Consider the following 20,219-nt stretch of genomic DNA (forward strand, 5'->3'; position numbering starts at 1 on the left):
TTGCAACAAAACTATCTGAGTTAGAAATAATCGAATCATTCCAACTTTCAACTCCTTCCACATCTGTAGGTAAAATATGATCAATGTGAACAAACCTAACCTTTCCATGATTAAACATCTTGACCAAATATGTGTGAGGGCCAGATCTTCACCACTCTTCCTGGTAACCACTTTAACCATTTATGGTGATGGTTCTTCACTCTAACCCCTGATTTAATTTCACACTTCTCTCTCTTACTCAACTTCTATCATGATTCTCTTTCTGTCTTAATTGTTTCTCTTCTACTGACTGTGCCAGGTTTGGCTTTAGCAACGAGAGCCTGGTTTGATGCTGTTGTTTGAGAAACAACTCTGTTGTTGTTCTACCCATAGTTGTATGAGCAGTATTATGATAAGTAACCAGAAAATTTGCCAATTTGTGGTCCAACGCCAACTGCCGTTTCTTTGGATTTGAATTCAACATTTGCTTGATGAAAGTACATTTTACAATTTATACTGTGCACTCTGCTGCACCATTTGAAGCAGGTTGATATGGTGGTACTTTGGTATGTTTCACACCATTTCTGCTCATGAACAAAATTGTGGCCCATTATCAGACACCATTTCTTCTGGGAGGCCATATGAAGAAAACAATCTTCGCAAATTGTCTCGTGTTTAACTTGTTATTTTCTTCATCGGGAACACCTCTACCCACTTCGAATGACTATCAATCACAATGAACAATCGTTGTCCTTCTAGCTCAGCAAAATCTACATGTAACCTTTACCACACCCTGGAAGGCCATTTCCATGTCTGCAATGGTACTGATGGTAGTTTCTTGCTTACCAATTGACATGTTGTACACTGACTAACGATGTACTCTATCTTTATCTAACCCTGGCTACCATAAGTAACTGCACAAAACTCTTGGTCAAGCACATTCCCAGGTGTTGGTCATGCAGATCTCCTAACAATTTGGACCTGAACTTATTTGGGATAACTACTCTTGCACTTCACATGATACAATCTTTATCCATTGATAATTAATTCCTACAAACAAAGTATGGATTTATATATTCCACTGATACCTGGTTTGGCCAGCCATTTGCTATGTGATCACACACCTTTGACATAACTGGGTCACATTTGGTTGCTCTACCAATCTCTTCAACTGTGACTGGCAACACATCAATGTTTGAAAAATAGAACACTTCTACCTTAGAGATCATGTTCTCAGTTTCTAGTCTTTTGAGTTCTTGCTCAACTTTCTCCTCGAGTGCATTTGGTACAGGATGTGGCTTGCAGTAAACTGGTCTAGCATCCTTCTGCATTGACACTCAACTTGAAGTCTTGGATCGGATTGCCTGTTTCACAGAACACCTTCGGATATTGCTTGATGACGTCATCTTTTGATGCAAATTTCATTTCCACACACACAAATCTAATACCAATCCAGCTTCAGTGATCCCAACCAATTTCTACCTATCAAGGCAGGCTTGTCTCCTGCCACTTCTATGAGAGGCAAGCTCTGAAACTGATCCTTGCATTTCACCGGTATGGCGACACATCCTACAACAGGAATTTACTCTCCTGAGTAGCCTCGCAGCGCTATCTTCGATTTCTCCAGTCAAAAATCACTCAACTTGTCGAGATATAACGATTCCGGTACTATGCTTATGGATGCACCAGTGTCAATTTCCATGGGTATCCTGGTTCCTGTAACATCTACTTGGATGACGATACTTCACGAATCGCTGTTAGATACCCTTATGCTCCTGATGATGTGTATCTCTAGAACCTCCTCGTCCTGTTCTCTTCAATGTTATGTAGTCTCTGGCGATTTCTACTTATAGCATTGAAAATTGGTTTACTCTTTAGTTGGCATACCTTTGCAAGGTGCCCTGTTTTCTTGCAGAAGAAACACTCTGCCTTCACATATGGACAACTTTGAGCAATGTGTTGTCCCAGGTACCGACAGCATGACTTCAGTATACTGTTACATTGGCGGGTTGCTGAGGCCTTGGGGCCCAACTACCTTTTATTTTTAACCTGCAGGCAATTCACCTCGGTTGTCTGATGACCGGAAATGGTGCAAAATTCTCGGGAGTATTGGTTGGCCATATCCATCGACATAGCTGTCTGACAAGCCAGATCAAAAGTCAAGTAACGGGTTGTCAACAACTTCCTTCTGATTGTTTGTGGGATGAAAAATGAAGCAAAGTGGTCACAGAATGCTCGGTCCTGAAAGTTTCCGAAATGACAGTGAATGGATAACTTTTTTAAAGCTACAATGTACTCACTGATACCCTCATCATGTAACTGATTTTGTGTTCCAAAACAATAACTTGCAGAAATTTCCAGGGGCTCAGGACTGTCGTGCTAATCTCCGTCAGTGGCCTGCCCTTCGGCTTGATGGGAACAAGCATATCTTTCAGGGTTTCATACATCTCGGGGCCTGCTTCCATCAAGAAAATAACCTGGTTGCTTTCTAAAGCCATCCAGTTATGGTTTTCATCATCGGGGACTTCGACGTTACTATTCGTGGTGAAAATCATTTCTAGCCACTCCACATATGCTCTGAAAGTCTCTCGGTCATGATGGAACTCACCCAAGCCCACTATTATTCCCATAGGTGCGGCCATCTGGACACTGGCAACGTCAACAGTTCAGCCAAGTTTGCTTAAAATTTACCTTGGATTTTTTAGCTGTTCTGCAAAACCTCTCAACCTCTCAAAGTCTCTGTCAGTTGGCTGGATCATCCACCAACAAAAATTTCAGCTAGGGAATCCAGAAATCCTATCCTCATTGCCAATATGATATATTCTTATGACATCAATAAGAAGCACATTAAAAACAAAATGGCTCTTAACACAAATACTGTCATGATCCTTTATTATTTACATCAGTTGTTGCAGTGCCACTGTAGTCCACTAGGTGGAGCAGTAGTTCACTAGGGGGAGCTCTATTGCAACTCGGGACACTGATTTACCACCACTGGGGAGATTTGGGAGCATTGGAAGTTAATCTTGAGTCTGACAGTACACTGGAATGAGGTCTCAGCATTGAGCAGTATATTGAAGTTCATCGTAGGGTGACTGGAGCACTGCAGTGGAGGCTTCTCGGAACACTGGGAGTATCTAGGAACAATGGAGCAGGAGCCGCAATCACTGGCGAGGGAGGTTCCAGGAGCTGGGAATGTGGTCTCGGCTTTTTGTGACCACTGAGACTTCTCGAATCTGGGAATGTGATAGAAGTCCAGGGAAAGGAATCATAGAGTGAAGCAGCACTGAAGAAGGTTTTTTGGAGCATTTGGGTGAAGGATTAGGGCAAGAGTCTGGCAATATTGCTGGGATCTTGCAGAATTGGCAGAATAATGCTCAGCAGCCGAGATAAAAGGAGCAGAGATCCCCAAAAGGGGTGCAGAGCGGTCAAGCTCTGGCAGAGATCTCCCGCCTCATCTTCCTCCAGGTATACCGGTGTCCATTTGGAGGAATATCCCAAAGAATTTTGTGGTAGTCCTTGCAGGTGGTCTCCCACGCATTAGGCCTGGAGGCTTTCTTACTGCTGTTTCTGTCAAAAGGCGGGCCTGTGCCTAATGTGTTTTGGGCTTTTGCAGATGATCAGAACCTGCAAGTTCAGGAAGCTTCATTGTTATGTCAGTGCTTCAAACTCCTTTGATTGTAAAGCACTTTGGGATGCCCTGAGGACATGGAATGCACTATATAAGTGCAAGAAGTTGTTCTTAACAAATCTCTCTCCATTATTGGGAAACAGCATACTGCCACATAGTATCAAACTAAAGCATACTAATTTGTGGTGATGGAGAAGCAAAATTACAGAAGCAGGAAGTCAGCAGATAAACACAACAAGCATTGTACTTATCTTTATATTTTCAGTTTCAATGCAATAATAGTTCTGAGCTCTTAATCAGTTATCTTAAATAACTTTTAACCACAAGTGTATCCTGGGAAGGTTTATATGAGAAATGAATGTAAGGTGATCTATCATTAGGCACACAATCCATATAATGGCACAGTTAAATAGAAAATTGAGGAACAAGCCTGGCTACTAGTCATCGGAAAGGTCATCAACCTGAAACGTTAACTTTGCTTCTCTTTACAGATGTTGCCTGACCACCTGAGTATTTCCAGCATTTTCTGTTTTTATCCGCGGTATTTTGCTTTTGTATTAGTGTGACTATAAGTCTCTCTTTATTTTTGTTATCCAAACTGGTACAAAAGACATTTTTTTAAAAATCTTCACAATGAATCAACAATATCAAAATGGATTTCAATGGTATCAGGGTAACATCTCGGCTGTCAATCAAAATCAGCATGAAAAACCACGGTACTAAATGAATTAAATACCAATCAACACCTCAATCGAGTTTCACATATCCAATTAATGCTTGACAAGGTACAAACCAATAGCTGGTTGGCGTGCCAAACAAAGCATTTGGCCTGCATCCTGCAGACAGTATATGACTTTGACATCATATTATAAACAATCGCACTTCCATCCAGTACAGTTCAAAGTTATAGACATTTTTCCAATGTAATTTGAGTTGTCAGAGGAGAAAACCATTGGCGGTTAATTAGATAGCCCTCAAAAACGGGTGCGGGCAATGCAATGCGCAATTACCCCACACCCGTTAAGTGTAATGCAGGCAGTTCACCAACTTCATGCTGCCTGCTCACTATAATGATTTCTGCATGCAACCAGCACTAGCCATGCTGTTCATTGGCTGGATGCATCAAGAGGGGGACCAATATCGTTACTTCCTAGCACTACTTATGTTATGTCCTGAATAAAGTAATGTGATTGAGTACTGTAGATATGAGTAAGTGTGACCTTAAATCTCTTTATTCCAACTCCAGAGTTCTGGTCCAGCATGGGAGGCCTGCTTATATACAGTGCTCCCAAGGGATGCTGGGATCCCTTGGGACTCCAACAGATACGTCCTCTGGTGGCGGTAGAATGCTGGTTACATAGGATTGCATACATAACATCACTCCCCCCCCCCCCCCAAAGTCAATAGTACACTTATTTACAGGGTGAGACGATCTGAGGCTAGTCAATCATCTCGGTACAAATGCAGGTGTGAGTGAGTTGGTTGGTTTTTCACTGGGCTGCTGCACAGCTGGCCTTGCTGGGCTGCTGGGGATGATAAATTCAGCTTCATGGTGAACCGTGATGTCGGTTGCCACTTCTGTGTGTGTCGGAGAGTCGAAGTTGGTGGTGTCCTCTTCAGGTTGCTCGTGGCTGTCTGTGTATCACAGTTTGGTTTGGTCCAAATGCATTCTGCAAGTTAGTCCATTTGCGAGTTTGACCTGAAACACCCTACTCCCTTCTTTGGCTATGACATTGCCAGCAAACCATTTTGGACCATGTCCATAGTTGAGTAAAAATACAGGGTCATTGATCTCAATATCGCGTGACCAATTTGCTCGATGTTGGTACATGCTTTGTTGATGCCGCCTGCCCTCGACGTGATTGTGGAGATCAGGGTGGATGAGCGACAGCCTTGTTTTGAGTGCCCTTTTCATGAGCAGCTCGGCAGGGGAAACTCCAGTGAGCGAGTGGGGTCTGGTGCAGTAGCTGAGCAGGACTCTGGACAAGCGAGTCTGCAGGGAGCCTTCCAACATGCATTTCAAGCTTTGCTTGATGGTTTGGACTGCCCGTTTTGCCTGGCCGTTGGATGCGAGCTTGAATGGGGCAGATTTGATGTGCTTGATCCCATTGCAGGTCATGAATTCCTTGAATTCATCGCTGGTGAAGCACAGCCCTTTGTCGCTGACAAGGACATCAGGCAGGCCGTGCATGACAAACATGTGTCGTAGGTTTTCTAGGGTGGCAGTAGACGTGCTTACAGACATTATTACTCAATCAACTTTGAATAAGCATCCACAACAACCAAAAACATTTTGCCTAGAAACAGGCCAGCGAAGTCAACGTGGATCCTAGACCTCGGTTTGGAGGGCCATGACCACAAACTTAGCAGTGCCTCTCTGGGTGTATTGCTCAGTTGAGAGCAAGTGTTGCATTGGCGCATGCAAGACTCCAAATCTGTGTCGATGTCAGACCACCACACATGGGATCTGGCTATAGCTTTCATCATTACTATGCCTGGGTGGGTACTGTGTAGGTTGCGTATGAACGTTTCCCTGCCTTTTTTGGGCAAAACCACATGATTACCTTACAAAAGACAGTCCGCGGGATTGGACATTTCGTCTTTACACCGCTGGAACGGCTTGACCTCTTCATTCATCTCCGCTGGGACGCTGGACCAGCTCCCATGGAGGACACAGTTTTTTCCAAGGGACAGTAAAGAATCCTGGCTGGTCCAGGTCCTGATCTGGCGGGCCGTAACGGGTGACTTTTCATTTTCAAATGCATTCATCACCAAGAGCAAGTCTGCAGGCTGTGCAATTTCCACCCAGTGGTGGGCAATGGTAGCCAACTGAGGGCATTAGCGCAGTTCTCTGTGCCTGGCCTGTGGCGAATTACATAGTTATATTCAGACAGCGTGAGCGCACATCTTTGGATGCGAGCAGAGGCATTGGTATTGATACCTTTGCTCTCTGAGGATAGCGCTATGAGCAGCTTATGGTCAGTTTCTAACTCAAACTTAAGCCCAAACTGATACTGATGCATTTTTTTTTAACCCCTTAAACGCATGCCAGAGCTTCTTTTTCAATCATGCTGTAGGCCCTTTTGGCCTTGGACAAACTCTTGGATGCATAAGTGACCGGTTGCAATGGTTCTTGATTCGTTTGCTTGTTGTAACACACCTGACCCCGTACGAAGACGCATCACAAGCTAGCACTAAACATTTACAAGGATCATACAGGACAAGCAGTTTGTTGGAACATAACAGATTTCAGGCTTTCTCAAAAGCTGCCTCTTGTGATTTCCCCCATACCTAATCATCTCCCTTGTGTAGCAACATGTGTAGAGGTTCTAGCCAGATGCTTAACCCAGGTAGGAAATTACCAAAATAATTGAGGAGTCCCAGGAACGACCACAGTTCCATCACGTTCTGTGGTCTCGGCACATTCTTGATGGCCTCCATCTTGGCGTCGGTGGGTCTGATGCCATCTGCCGCGATTCTTCTCCCTAAGAACTCGACCTCTAGCGCTAAGAAAACACACTTCGAATGTTTCAACCTGAGTCGGCCCAATCTAGCCAACTTAGGACCTCTTCCAGGTTCTGCAAGTGTTCGATGTTGTCCCGACCTGTGACCAGAATGTCGTCCTGGAAAACCACGGTTAACGGAACCAACTTTAGCAGACTCTCCATGTTCCTTTGAAAAATTGCCGTGACTAATCGAATCCCAAACGGGCATCTATTGTAGAGGAACAGACCTTTGTGCATGTTGATGCAGGTGAGGCCTTTCGAAAATTCCGCCAGCTCCTGCGTCATGTAGGCCGAGGTCAGGTCCAACTTGGTGAACGTCTTTCCTCCTGCCAGCATCGCAAATAGGTCGTCTGCCTTGGGTAGCGGGTACTGATCCTACAGCGAAAAATGGTTAATCGTTACTTATTAGTCCCCGCAAATTCTGACCGTACCATCGCCCTTGGGACCCGGAACAATCGGACTGGCCCACTCATTGAACTCCACCGGCGCGATGATGCCCTCTCGTTGCAGATGTCTAGCTCGATCTCCACTTTCTCTCGCATCATATATGGCACCGCCCGTGCCTTGAGGTGGATGGGTCGTGTACCGGGAATCAAGTGGATCTACACTTTCGCCCCCGAGAAACTTCCAATGCCTGGCTCAAATAATGACAGAAACTTGCTCAGAACCTGGGCACATGGGGCATCATCGACAGAGAAAGCGCTCGGATGTCGTCCCAGTTCCAGCGGATTTTTCCCAGCTAGCTTCTGCCAAACAGTGTGGGGCCATCTCCTGATACTATCCATAGTGGTAGTTCATGCACTGTTCCATCATAGGAGACTTTTATTGCTGTGCTGCCAATTACAGGGATCAGCTCTTTAGTGTAAGTTTTCAGTTTGGTATGAATGGGGCTAAGCTTGGGCCTGTGTGCCTTGTTGCACCACAGCCTGTCGAAGGCCTTTTTGCTCATGATGGACTGACTCGCACCCGTGTCCAATTCCATGAATACTGGAATTCCGTTCAGTTCAACTTTTAACATGATCGGTGGACATTTCGTAGTGAAGGTGTGTACCCCATACACTTCTGCCTCCTTGGTCTGAGTTTCTAGTTTAGTTTGATCCGCCATGGATTGGTCTTCCTCTGCAATGTGGTGGTTTGCAGGGTTTGCAGCTCATCTGCACATTCGCTGGAGGTGTCCCATTGTTCCACAGCCTTTGTACGCATAGTGTTTGAAGCGGCATTGATGGGCTCGATGATCACCTCCGCAGCATCAAAAAGGTATCAATTGCCTCGCATTAACGATTGATGACGGACTCTGAGTCATCTGAGGTTGTGCAGCTGCAGGCGTGTACGTTCTGCCATATGCATTCCTGCCTGAAAACAACATTACTTTGTGTACAGTACTTGCCGAAACATCGTTATACTGCAAAATTTGTTTGGTGTTATCGCTGGTGGGCATAAATGCCTGGGCTATCTTTATGACTTTGCTCAGGTTCGGTGTTTCAACAGTCAATAGTTTGTGAAGGATAACCTCATGGCCAATGCCGAGCACAAAAAATTTTCTTAGCATTTGCTCCAGGAATCCATCAAATTCGCATGTCCTGCAAGGCGCCTTAGTTCGGCGACGTAGCTCGCCACTTCTTGGCCTTCAGACCATTGACATGTGTAAAATCGATACCTTGCCATCAGAACGCTCTCCTTCAGATTTAGGTGCTCCAGGACCAACGTACACAGTTCTTCATATGATTTGGTTGTTGGTTTCACTGGAGGTGAGGAGGATCGCCCTTCGTTTGGCAGCATTCACACTCCCTTCCAGCTCATTGGCCACGAAATATTGGTCGAGTCGCTCCACGAAGGCCTCCCAATCGTCCCCTTCTGAGAATTTCTCCAGGATATCAACAGTTCTCTGCATTTTCGCATGATGGTTCGTTATCTCATCGTTGTTATGTCCCGAATAAAGTAATGTGATTGAGTACTGTAGACGTGAGTCAGTGTGACCTTCGTCTCTTTATTCTAACTCCAGGGTGCTGGTACAGCATGGGAGGCCTGCTTATGTACAGTGCTGCCAAGGGTTACTGGGATCCCTTGGGACTCCAAAAGATATGCCCTCTGGTGGTGGTAGAATGCAGGTTACATAGCGTTGCATACATAACAACTTAAAGCTAGCTTGCACTGCTTAAAGGGAAGGTGCATTGTGGCTGCTGAAGGTGCTGAGATCATTGGGAATAGTGCATTGTGCAGCAATCAACAATGGCTGAGCATGGAAGACAACGTTCACCAAGATTTTCTGACGCTGCACTGGAGGTCTTGATGGAGGAAGTGGAAAGGAGCAGAGATGTCCAGTATCTGCTGCGGATAAGGAGGCCCTCCAGACACACAATGAGAAGGCAGTGGGAGCAGATAGTTGCTTGAGGTTTAGACCCAAAGACCTGGATGCAGTGTTGCAGGAAGTTTAATGTCCTCCGACAAGAGGTCAAGATCAGTGAATGCATCTTCAAATGCATTATTCCACCAATTGAACCAGCCACTGCTCAATTCACCACATCCCATTACTCACCTACGCACAATCTCTATTAATCAAGACTCATACCTAACATTCATATGCTTCACCTCACACACTTAGCACTGTTGCAAGCCTCACACCCACACCTCACACCTTGCTATTCAATCATGACTGCCGAATCACCCAAACCTATTGCACCACACTCACTGACACACATCCCTCTCTCTTGCAGGATAAGGTGGCGCACAACTGGAGGCAGCAGGAACTAACCGGAGGGGGAAGGCATGCCTGCGTGTTCTAACCTCCATGGAGGAGACAGTGGTGGCCATTATGGGAAGGGCCAGTGCTGAGGCTGTAGCCACCAGCAGGGCTGAATCCATTGAAGATGGCAATATTCTCATACTTAATGCTGCTTCTCACATCCCACTTCCCCCTCATCCCATAATCTCTTCCTTACAACTGCAGATGGTGTAAGCATGCACTTTTTACTTTCTCCTCTGCCCTCACCACAACATTACCCTTTCAGATACCCAAGAACTGCAACCCATGTACAGACAGTGGAGGAAGACCAAGAAGAGCGTGATGATGAAGACACAGCATTACTAGATTTCGCACTCGCAGACACCAGCCCACATATTGACACTGCGTGTGTCTTAGAGGATAACATAGAGACGGGATCTGCACATGGTGAGACACCTGGCACAAGTGCACTGCAGCCAGGGTGGGGGGAAAGGATAGCGCGGGTGCTAGTTCACCGGAGGGCAAAGTAGCATACGGGTTTTCTTGCAGAGGACTCGGGTGAGAACTTCGATGGGCCAGGCTACAGAAGAAGTCTGATGGGTGTACACAATAAAATGCTTGGTGAATTGGGAAGCCTCCCATAAAGGCTGTGTTCAATGTCAAGGAGCATAGAGGAGTCTGGCACCAACTTGACACTGGGCTTTGTACAGAGCTTGGATCTCATCCTTTCCAGTATGGAACGGGTGGCCAACTCCATCAACACACTAGTGGAACCAACCATGATGCAACGTCTGTTGGCCAATGTCTCAGCTTCCATTGCAGCACAATCAGCATCTACCCAATGTCAAGTTTGGTGACAATACAAAGATGGGAGGAAAAACAATGTGTGAGGAGGACACAAAAAATCTGCAAAAGGACAAGTCAGGCTAAGTGAGTGGGCAAAAATTTAGTCGATGGAGTATAATGTTGAAAAGTGTGAGGTCATGCACTTTGGCAGAAAAAATCAAAGAGCAAGTTATTATTTAAATGGAGAAAGATTGCAAAGTGCCGCAGTACAGCGGGACCTGGGGGTACTTGTACATGAAACACAAAAGGTTAGTATGGAGGTACAGCAAGTGATCAGGAAGGCCAATGATATCTTGGCCTTTATTGCAAAGGGGATGGAATATAAAAGCAGGGAAGTCTTGCTACAGTTATATAAGGTATTGGCGAGGCCACACCTGGCATATTGGTTTTGGTTTCTATATTTACAAAAGGATATATTTGCTTTGGAGGCAGTTCAGAGAAGGTTCACTAGGTTGATTCTGGGGATGAGGGTTGTTGAGGAAAGGCCTCTACTCATTGGAATTCAGAAGAATGAGAGGTGATCTTATCGAAAGGTATAAGATTATGAGGGGGCTTGACAAGGTGGATGCAGAGAGGATGTTTCCACTGATGGGGGAGACTAGAACTAGAGGGCATGATCTTAGGATAAGGGGTTGCCCATTTAAAACAAAGATGAGGAGAAATTTCTTCTCTCAGAGGGTTGTAAATCTGTGGAAATCGCTGCCTCAGAGAGCTGTGGAAGCTCGGACATTGAATAAATTTAAGTCAGAAATAGACAGTTTCTTAAACGATAAGGGGTTATGGGGAATGGATAGGGAAGTGGAGCTGAGTCCATGATAAGATCAGCCATGATAAGATCAGGCGGAGCAGGCTCGAGGGGCCGTATGGCCTACTCCTGTTCCTATTTCTTATTTTCTTATGTTCTTATGTCTCAGTGCTGCAGTGGAAGCTCAGATGCTGTTATCATGGCTGTGGATGCCAGTGTTCAATGGGGCTTCCAGGATGTCACAGCAGTCCAGTAATCTGTCCTCCAGCAGATTGCTAGGATTGCTGAGACACCACCCCAGGGGAGTGGTAGTGGCTCCATGGGGCACAAATCTGTTGTCCTCCCTCAGGATTACAGCATTCGGGATCCCACCACTGCCACTCTGCCTGTGCCTTGCTGTTGCCGGTCAGCCAGACAGCCAGCCCAGACTGTTGCCGCGCATGCTGAGATGGCATCTAGGCCCAGAATTGCTCAAAGTCATATTCCAAGGCCATCTGCCATCTCCTCCACTGAAAATCGGCAGCCTTCCACCAGCCATGCTGCAGCCCCTGGAGGAGTACTTCGTAGCAGCACTAGGACAGGCAAAGGCTCACAGAAGACAGGCACAAAGGGAATGCACAAGAGCGATTAGTTTAATTTTGTATGCAATATGGCATGATTTAATTTATAAATTTGATTTGGAATGTGTATTTTGTGTTGCTTTTATTTTTGTATTGTGGCTAAGAGGACGATGTGATGGTCAGTGACAGAGAGAAGAGAAAGGAGTGAAGGACTGTTGGTGAATGGGGAATTAAGGTTGAGGTTACTGGTATCGCACTTGAATTAGTTCTTCACGTACATCCCAGACAGAAAGGAGCTGACTCGTTTGCAACCTCCCTTCCTCTTCCTCCTCCTCCTCTTCCTCATCATTCTTTTCCTCCTCCTGCTCCTGCTCCTCAGCTTCTCACCTGATAGGTGGTGGCAAGGTTGTGCAGCATGCAGTATTCCACCATAAGTCTTGAGACCTAACTAGCCGAGTACTACAAGGCGGTCCAGGCAGCAGAATCTTTGCTTCAGCACACCATTGGTCTGCTTTATCAGATTTCTTGTGGCAGCATGGCTCTCATTGTATGCATGCTGTGCACATGTGCGTGGGTTGTGAACCAAAGTCATGAGTCATGGCATCAGCGAATAGCCCTTGTCACCCAGTAGCCAGCCTTTAGTTTGCTGTGGTGGCTGAAATACAGCTGGCACAGCGGACTGCCGCAGAATGAACACATCATGACTGCTACCAGGATACTGGGTATTGACCTACATAATGTGCTGCCTGTGGTCACACACCAGCTACAAGTCGAGGGAATGGAATCACTTTTGGTTCAGGTACATGACAGAGTTGACATAAGGCGCACGCAAAGCAGTGCAGTGCGTACACTCAATGACACCCTGCACCATGGGGAAGCTCACTCCTCCAGCTGCTCTTGGCAAGAGGAAATGAAATGAAGTTTTCTCTCTTTCAATAGTCATCATCATCATAGGCGGTCCCTCGAAACGAGGATGACTTGCTTCCAAGCCAAAAAAGGATGAGTTCACAGGTGTTTCAATGAAGGATCCGAACTATATCCTCAACTATGGGCTCAGTATTCCAACACACACACACATAGACCGCCGTCATTTACCCACCTCGCAGCAGAGTTATAAGGGAGATCACTCGATGCTCCTGGAACAACTGGTCCAGCTTATGCTCAATGTAATTGTCTGAATATGCTTCAAGCATGTTCTTGAAGAGAATCCGTCCGCCCATTAACAAGTGATGCAGCCAGTCTGGTATGTGAAACACAACGCGGCCCACGTACATCAGGGGAGAGCTTCAGTGACCTCCCTTATGCAGCGGTGTACTGCAACCTGTGAGAATAATATCTTCAGCACCAGCCTGGAAGGAGCCAGACCCATAAAAGCTTATAGCCGTGGTCACCTTCACAACCACTGGCAATGCTGTCCTTGCCCTGCTCTGAGGTTAGAGTTGTGGCTGCAGCACGTGGCAGATTTCAGTGACAACCTCCTTAGTGAAGTGCAAACAGCTCAAACATTGGCCGTGGCTGAGGTTCAGGTAGGGGGATTGCTCCCTGAACATCTTGGGCAGATGTGGCCTCCTGCTGTGAGCCCTTCTCCGCCTCCTCCTCCTCCCTCTTCTAGCAGCTTGTCCTGCTTGTTGTGGCCTCTGCTCATTCTCCTAATCATGCTCCATTCCAAAAGCAAGGCCTACTTGTGCACCCATGTCTGGTAGCAATTGGTTTGTGCAGTAGCCTTGAAGTCAGCAAAAAGTACTTCAGCACTTGCCACACCTTCCCTGTAGACTTTTTCCAACTTGAAATAACTATGGAAAGCACCAAAACATGTAAAATTGTAGCAACAGACAGAAGAAATAAACCAGCAACTAACCTGTAAGTAGTTGATGATCCCTTTAAATAGCGCTGGTGGGAGGGACCTTCATGCTGCTTAACCTCGCATAGCTAAACACAATGTTAAGAGAGGGCATCAGTTGGAGTGTGGGGCTCCACAATGGCAGCATTGGTGTCAAATCATCATTACACATTGATTGACATCATGATCTGCCAGCTCTACATACCCCGGCGGAAATTAAGTGCGTGTGCACTATCCCTTTACCAAGATGGCGTCTGGCAGAATTGTGCACGCACACGCCATTTTGGAACCCCATCATCATCATCATCATCATAGGCAGTCTCTCGGAATCGAGGAAGACTTGCTTCCACTCCTGAAATGAGTTCTTTGGTGGTTAAACAGTCCAAGACGAGAGCCATAGACTCTGTCACAGGTGGGACAGATAGTCGTTGGGGGAAGGGGTGGGTAGGATTGGTTTGCCGCACGCTCTTTCCGCTGTTTGCATTTGATTTCTGCATGCTCTCGGCGTTGAGACTCAAGGTGCTCAGCGCCCTCTCGGATGCACTTCCTCCACTTAGGGCGGTCTTGGGCCAGGGACTCCAAGGTGTTAGTGCGGATGTTGCACTTTATCAGGGAGGCTTTGAGGGTGTCCTTGTAGCATTTCCGCTGACCACCTTTGGCTCGTTTGCCATGAAGGAGCTCCGAGTAGACCACTTGCTTTGGAGTCGTGTGTCCGGCATGCGAACTATGTGGCCTGCCCAGTGGAGCTGATCGAGTGTGGTCAGTGCTTCAATGCTGGGGATGTTAGCCTGGATGAGGACACTGATGTTGGTGCGCTTGTCTTCCCAGGGGATTTGTAGGATCTTGCGGCGAAATCGTTAGTGATATTTCTCCAGCAACTTGAGGTGTCTGCTGTACATCGTCCAGCATGTACAGCAGACTTAGCAATACAGGAGAGCAGGTATTACTACAGCCCTGTAGACCATGAGCTTGCTGACAGTTTTGAGGGCCTGGTCTTCAAACACTCTTTTCATCATACGGCCGAAGGCTGCACTGGCACACTGGAGGCGGTTTGGATCTCATCGTCGATTCATGCTCTTGTTGATAGGAGGCTCCCGAGATATGGGAAGTGGTTCACGGTGTCCAGGGCCGCGCCATGGATCTTGATGACTGGGGGGCAGTGCTGTGTAGTGAGGACAGACTGGTGGAGGAACTTTGTCTTACGGATGTTAAGCCTAAGGCCCATGCTTTCGTACGCCTCAGTAAATACGTCGACTATGTCCTGGAGTTCAGCCTCTGTATATGCGCAGACTCAGGCGTTGTCCACGTACTGTAGCTCGACGACAGAGGTTGGGTGGTCTTGGACCTGGCCTGGAGATGGCGCAGGTTGAACAGGTTCCCACTGGTTCTGTAGTTTAGTTCCTCTCCAGTGGGGAGCTTGTTGACTGTGAGGTGGAGCATGGCGGCGAGAAAGATTGAGAAGCGGGTTGGGGCGATGACGCAGCCCTGTTTGACCACGGTCCAGACGTGGATTGGGTCTGTGATGGATCTGTTGGTAAGGATCACGGCCTGCATGTCGTCGTGGAGCAGGCGGAGGATGGTGACGAACTTTTGGGGGCATCCGAAATGGAGGAGGATGCTCCATTGACCTTCGTACTTGACAGCCCCCAAGGGGGCTTGTAGCACCCAAAAAATGGGTGCTACCAAGCCCAATTTCACCCAATTATCTTTTTAAAAATTACATTATTTAAATAGTCATGGGTTAGAAAGTTATAAAAGCAATTTTACAGACAGAATTAACGCACAGAAATCCCTTCTCAATGAGCATAATGGAACCCATTATGGGGCTAGCTAAAATGCATATAGAAAGATAACTGTAGAATTTATAATCAGAAACAGAACAGAGCCTCAGGTCCATCGCAATACTATCAATGTCCTCAAATCATTCTCAATTGCTCTGTCAGAATTCTCACTCAAAGTGGTACCAATTACATATGAAATAGCAAGTAGTAAATCCCACTCCTCATGTGTACCAACAAAAATAAAGAAAGTGAACCACCGTTCAACATTAGGTTAGCAGTCACAGGCTTTATACAAAGAAAAAAGTGAATTTGGAATTTAAGCATTTTTCACTAAATGAATTTACGTGGTTTTACTAGCGGGTAACATATTTTTAAATTGCGTCCTATACTTACATTATAATTCTTTAATTTATTATTCAGTCAGAAGGTAATATTTTCAACATTTTTGGCTTGCTCTCATTAATAATGTTTTTTTCTCTGCTTTGTCCTTCATCTTTTCCATTATATTTAAAACATGATATTGTTGTCTTGTGATGCATGACACCAGATGGTTTGTGCAGTGAGCTAGATTAGAGTTGATCGCAGTTGTCTGTGATATATTTTTAGCATGAAGACAGGTTGCCACTTGCATGAAGATATCAGCTCACATGTTTTTCAGGTGTACTGATTTCAGAAAAAGTTACCAGCAATTCTCCAAAAAATTGCTGAAGATATTTCATATTGCAAACTTGATTTTCCACATGGCAAAAGGCTTCCGAAAATGCTACTACAATTCAACTAGACTGTGGCATTCATCTCCACGTTTATGATAAGATTAATTAAAAACATAATAATAAAATGTTGTTGCAGGTGTGATGATCAGCAGATTCGGGCTCTTGCGGCATATGATATATTTTTACCATTCTTGGGCAGAAGCCGAAGTAAAACTGCCAGCACAGGCTCGTCAGGCCAAATGGCCTTCTTCTCTGCCGTAATCATTCTATGATTCTAAACAAGAGTGCCATCTTCCACTTGGGTAGAAATGTGATTACTGGTGCTTCAACCCTGCTTGAACAGGAAGCAACAGAGGAATCAGAAGTTATGGAGTGGGCTACCCCACCTGCCTGTTCTCCTGCTCAGCAACAACAAAAATGAGAAGCTGGATGAACGCCAGACCATAATGTGGTCTGTACAGTTCTACTGTGTATGCAATTATGTCAACTTAACCATTGCCAGTAATTGGAAGTGATAAGCTCAATTATGTGGCTTTCAACCCTTTTAGCGTTCCTGATTATTGAGCAGCCTCAAAATGCAGTACTAGAATTACTCTTATGTTGGGTTAACGCTTTGCAGTCTTCATTTGTGCTCGAGATATAATTTCACTCACTTGCTACAATCAAGTTACTTGGAAGGGTTACCACCAAGACACAGTCCAAATGTTTCACCGTTTCTCACAAATAAAATATATAAATTGGAATCACACTCAATAGTAATAGTAATACCATTTGCTCTAGACTTTCAGCTGAAGATTTAATGATGTATACAGCAGAAATAGGACACAATAGGGCTGATTTTCCTCCCTCCCATTCTGACGGGCGCAAATCAGGTGTAGTGCACACAAAATGTTCTCTGCCAGCCCTGGATTAAATCTTTCTGTATTTATGGGTTTAGGCTATTACCCTCAGTACAATGTATCCCTGCCAGAGGCAGGGCCTTGTGCCTGGAATAGGGGAGAGGCCAGATTTGGGGCCTTCTATAGGAAAACAGCAGCCAGAAATCCTTCAGCCTCACAGTTGTTGTCAGGTAGCATCAAGAAAAGCTTTGTGCCTTTATCCTGACTCTATCTTCTTTCTTCCTGCCTCACCTTAGATGCTTCAACCTAAGTGAGGCTAGGCCTATGGGCCAGTTGTCCTTGGCATCGCTGGCAATGGACATCCAACCAGCATCCTGAGAACAAAGATAAGAGGTGCCATTATGTCACTCCCACCAAGTTGAATGCTTGCACCTGCTCCAGCTCCTTCTCTGTGGAAATCCTGGAAATTCCAAGATCTCCACCCCTTTTTCCTCTGTTTTATATCTGGGAAATTTCCCAGACACAAAGCAAAGTAAAATATGTTTAAAGACACAAAGAAAAAATCAGTCTAGATTATAGATAAGAACGCAGAAAAGTCTAGGCCAGAATCCTCCCATCATAACGTTATCATTTCACTGAGTCTGAGAGCCATTCTGTGACCTCCATCAGAACTAATGCTGTGAAATTCAGGGAGTCAATAATAACAAATGTTAAAAACGATGTTAAAAATAAACACAAAAACATATGCGCATGAACTAATTACAATAGCCTCAATGATGAGGCTTTGTCTCGATCGTACACAAAGGTTTGTTTCAATATTTGACTTTGACTTGCAACAGAGTGAGCCCTGCCATATTAAAATTCACAATCAACATACTTGAAGCCTTTGTATCATTTATTCGTTTTAAACTATGAGAGAATTCAACAGAAGATGTAGGGTTTAAAATTATTACTGTAACTTGTATGATGGTTATCTCAGTTTGTTGATTTTACAACAGAGGTAGCTCAGATCAACATGATCATACAAGCAAGGATTCCTAACTATAATCAATAATTTTTTCACTTCAAATATTTGATAGAGGTGTTTAAAGTCATGAAGTGTTTAGATAGAGTAAATAAAGAGACACTGCTTTCAATAGCTGAAGAGTCGATAACCAGACAGCACAGATTTAAGGTGATTGGCAAAAGAACCAGAGGCGACATAGAATCATGGAATGGTTACAGCACAGAAGGAGGCCATTCGCCCCATCGAGCCCATGCCGGCTCTCTGCAAGAGCACTTCAGCTAGTCCCACTCCCCCATCCTTTCCCCATAGCCCTGCAAATATTTTTCCTTCAGGTACTTATCCAATTCTCTTTTGAAAGCCACGATTGAATCTGCCTCCACCATCCTTTCAGGCAGTGCATTCCAGATCCTAACCACTCGCTGCATAAAAAAGCTTTTCCTCATGTGGAATAAAATTTTTATGCATCGAGTGGTTAGGATTTGGAATGCATGGTCTGATAGGATAGTAGATACAAATTCAATAGTAGCCTTCAAAAAGGAATTGGATAAATATTTGAAGTGAAAAAATTGCAAGGATAGTGGGAAAGAACAGGATGTGGGATGAACTGGATTGCTCTTCAAAAGAACCAGCGCAAACTCGATGGGCCAAATGGCCTCCTTCTGTGCTGTACTAATCTATGATTTTAAATCATCTTTCTTGGCAAGTTTTTTTCAGAAATATTTTGGTGAATTTTAAATCCTATTGGGATACATGAAATAAATGGTGATGTCATTCAAATGGTCTTTTTCTCTCTCTCTCTCCCTCCCTCTCTCACACACACACACACACACATACACACATGCACATTTTTGTCTTTAATTGCTTCCCATTCAGTATCATCACATGGTTGTATTTATAGGCAACATATCATTTATTTCACAGCATAGAAATGATCTTGAATAACATTGGGCCTGAATTTGATGAAGGCCTCCACCTGCCCAAATGTCGCCCAAAGGACCGCCGAGGTACCTGACGGTACTTCGGGCTGGGTTTTCATCAACAAGGTCCCTCGAAGGTCGGCGGGCGGTAAAAGAGGGACTTACGCCGCCAATCTGGGCGGCAGCCGGCGGGAGCTCCCAATCTCGGCAACAAAAGCGCTTGCCGTCCAAGTGCTGCCGAGGATGGAGTCGGGCCCATGGAGGGTCGAAGACTTGCAAAGAAAAAGCATTAAAAAAAAAGCATCGGAACACCTTCAGGGGACCCCATACAGATAAGTCCCTGTAAAGAAAAAACATTTAAAAATGTTTACTCACCTTTTTTATCAGCTCTTCATACTCACCGCCGGGGACAGACCAGCCTCCTCGCAGCAGTCCACCCCCGTTCTGGCGCTGACTCCCGCCTGCACCAATCTGACACCTCGGCCGTCCGCTGACGTCATCGGGCGGTTCCCGGCGTCTCTCCCCTCCCGAATCGAAACTGGCACTGGGCGGAACCCGAGGAGGAATGTCGATGGCAGTCGGCGGCAGTGGCCGGTGAGTGCCTCAATTTCGGGCCCAAGGTTTTTTAATATCTTTATTTTGCAAAATGTTATATTTATTCAAAGTAGCATCAAGGCCCATAAATGAATAGAGGCACTGGTGTGCTTAAATATGTATATTGGTTATCCCTTTGTCTCTGGAAATATACACAAAGAGTTGCATAATGAGGGTGCATTATGAAGAGTGTCTTTTATTGGGATTTGTTATTAGAAAAGACTTGTTAATTCAGGAAGGATGGTACATCATAGTCTTATTGGGCCCAATTTTGGCCAACCCATTTTTTTGGCGCACTGACCCTGTATGTGCCGACTTTGTGCGCTGGAAAGGGCACCAAAAAACTTTCTTAGTATCCTGGTCCCTCTGCCGAGTGTCCCAGGTCCTGGTGCTGTATCCATGGTGGAGTGGGGGGGGCAGAGCTGCAGCCCTGCGCTGAAAACACCTTCCCAGTGTGTCCTGCAAGCTGTCAGCAGGACCCGATGTTCGCCGCCCCTAGCCGTGGCCGAATGATCGCCTGCATCTGAGTGTAGCCCAGAC

At 45.5% G+C, this 20,219-nt stretch overlaps 1 protein-coding gene across 1 annotated transcript in view; it reads right to left on the bottom strand.

Annotated features, from left to right (window-relative positions):
- The window catches only part of dntt (deoxynucleotidyltransferase, terminal), a 492,443-nt gene that overhangs the window by 406,378 nt on the left and 65,846 nt on the right, over window positions 1-20,219 (bottom strand). The gene's annotated exons all lie outside the window — the stretch shown is intronic.

The sequence above is a fragment of the Pristiophorus japonicus genome, chromosome 3 (assembly GCF_044704955.1).
Source record: "Pristiophorus japonicus isolate sPriJap1 chromosome 3, sPriJap1.hap1, whole genome shotgun sequence".
NCBI classification, from domain to species: domain Eukaryota; kingdom Metazoa; phylum Chordata; class Chondrichthyes; family Pristiophoridae; genus Pristiophorus; species Pristiophorus japonicus.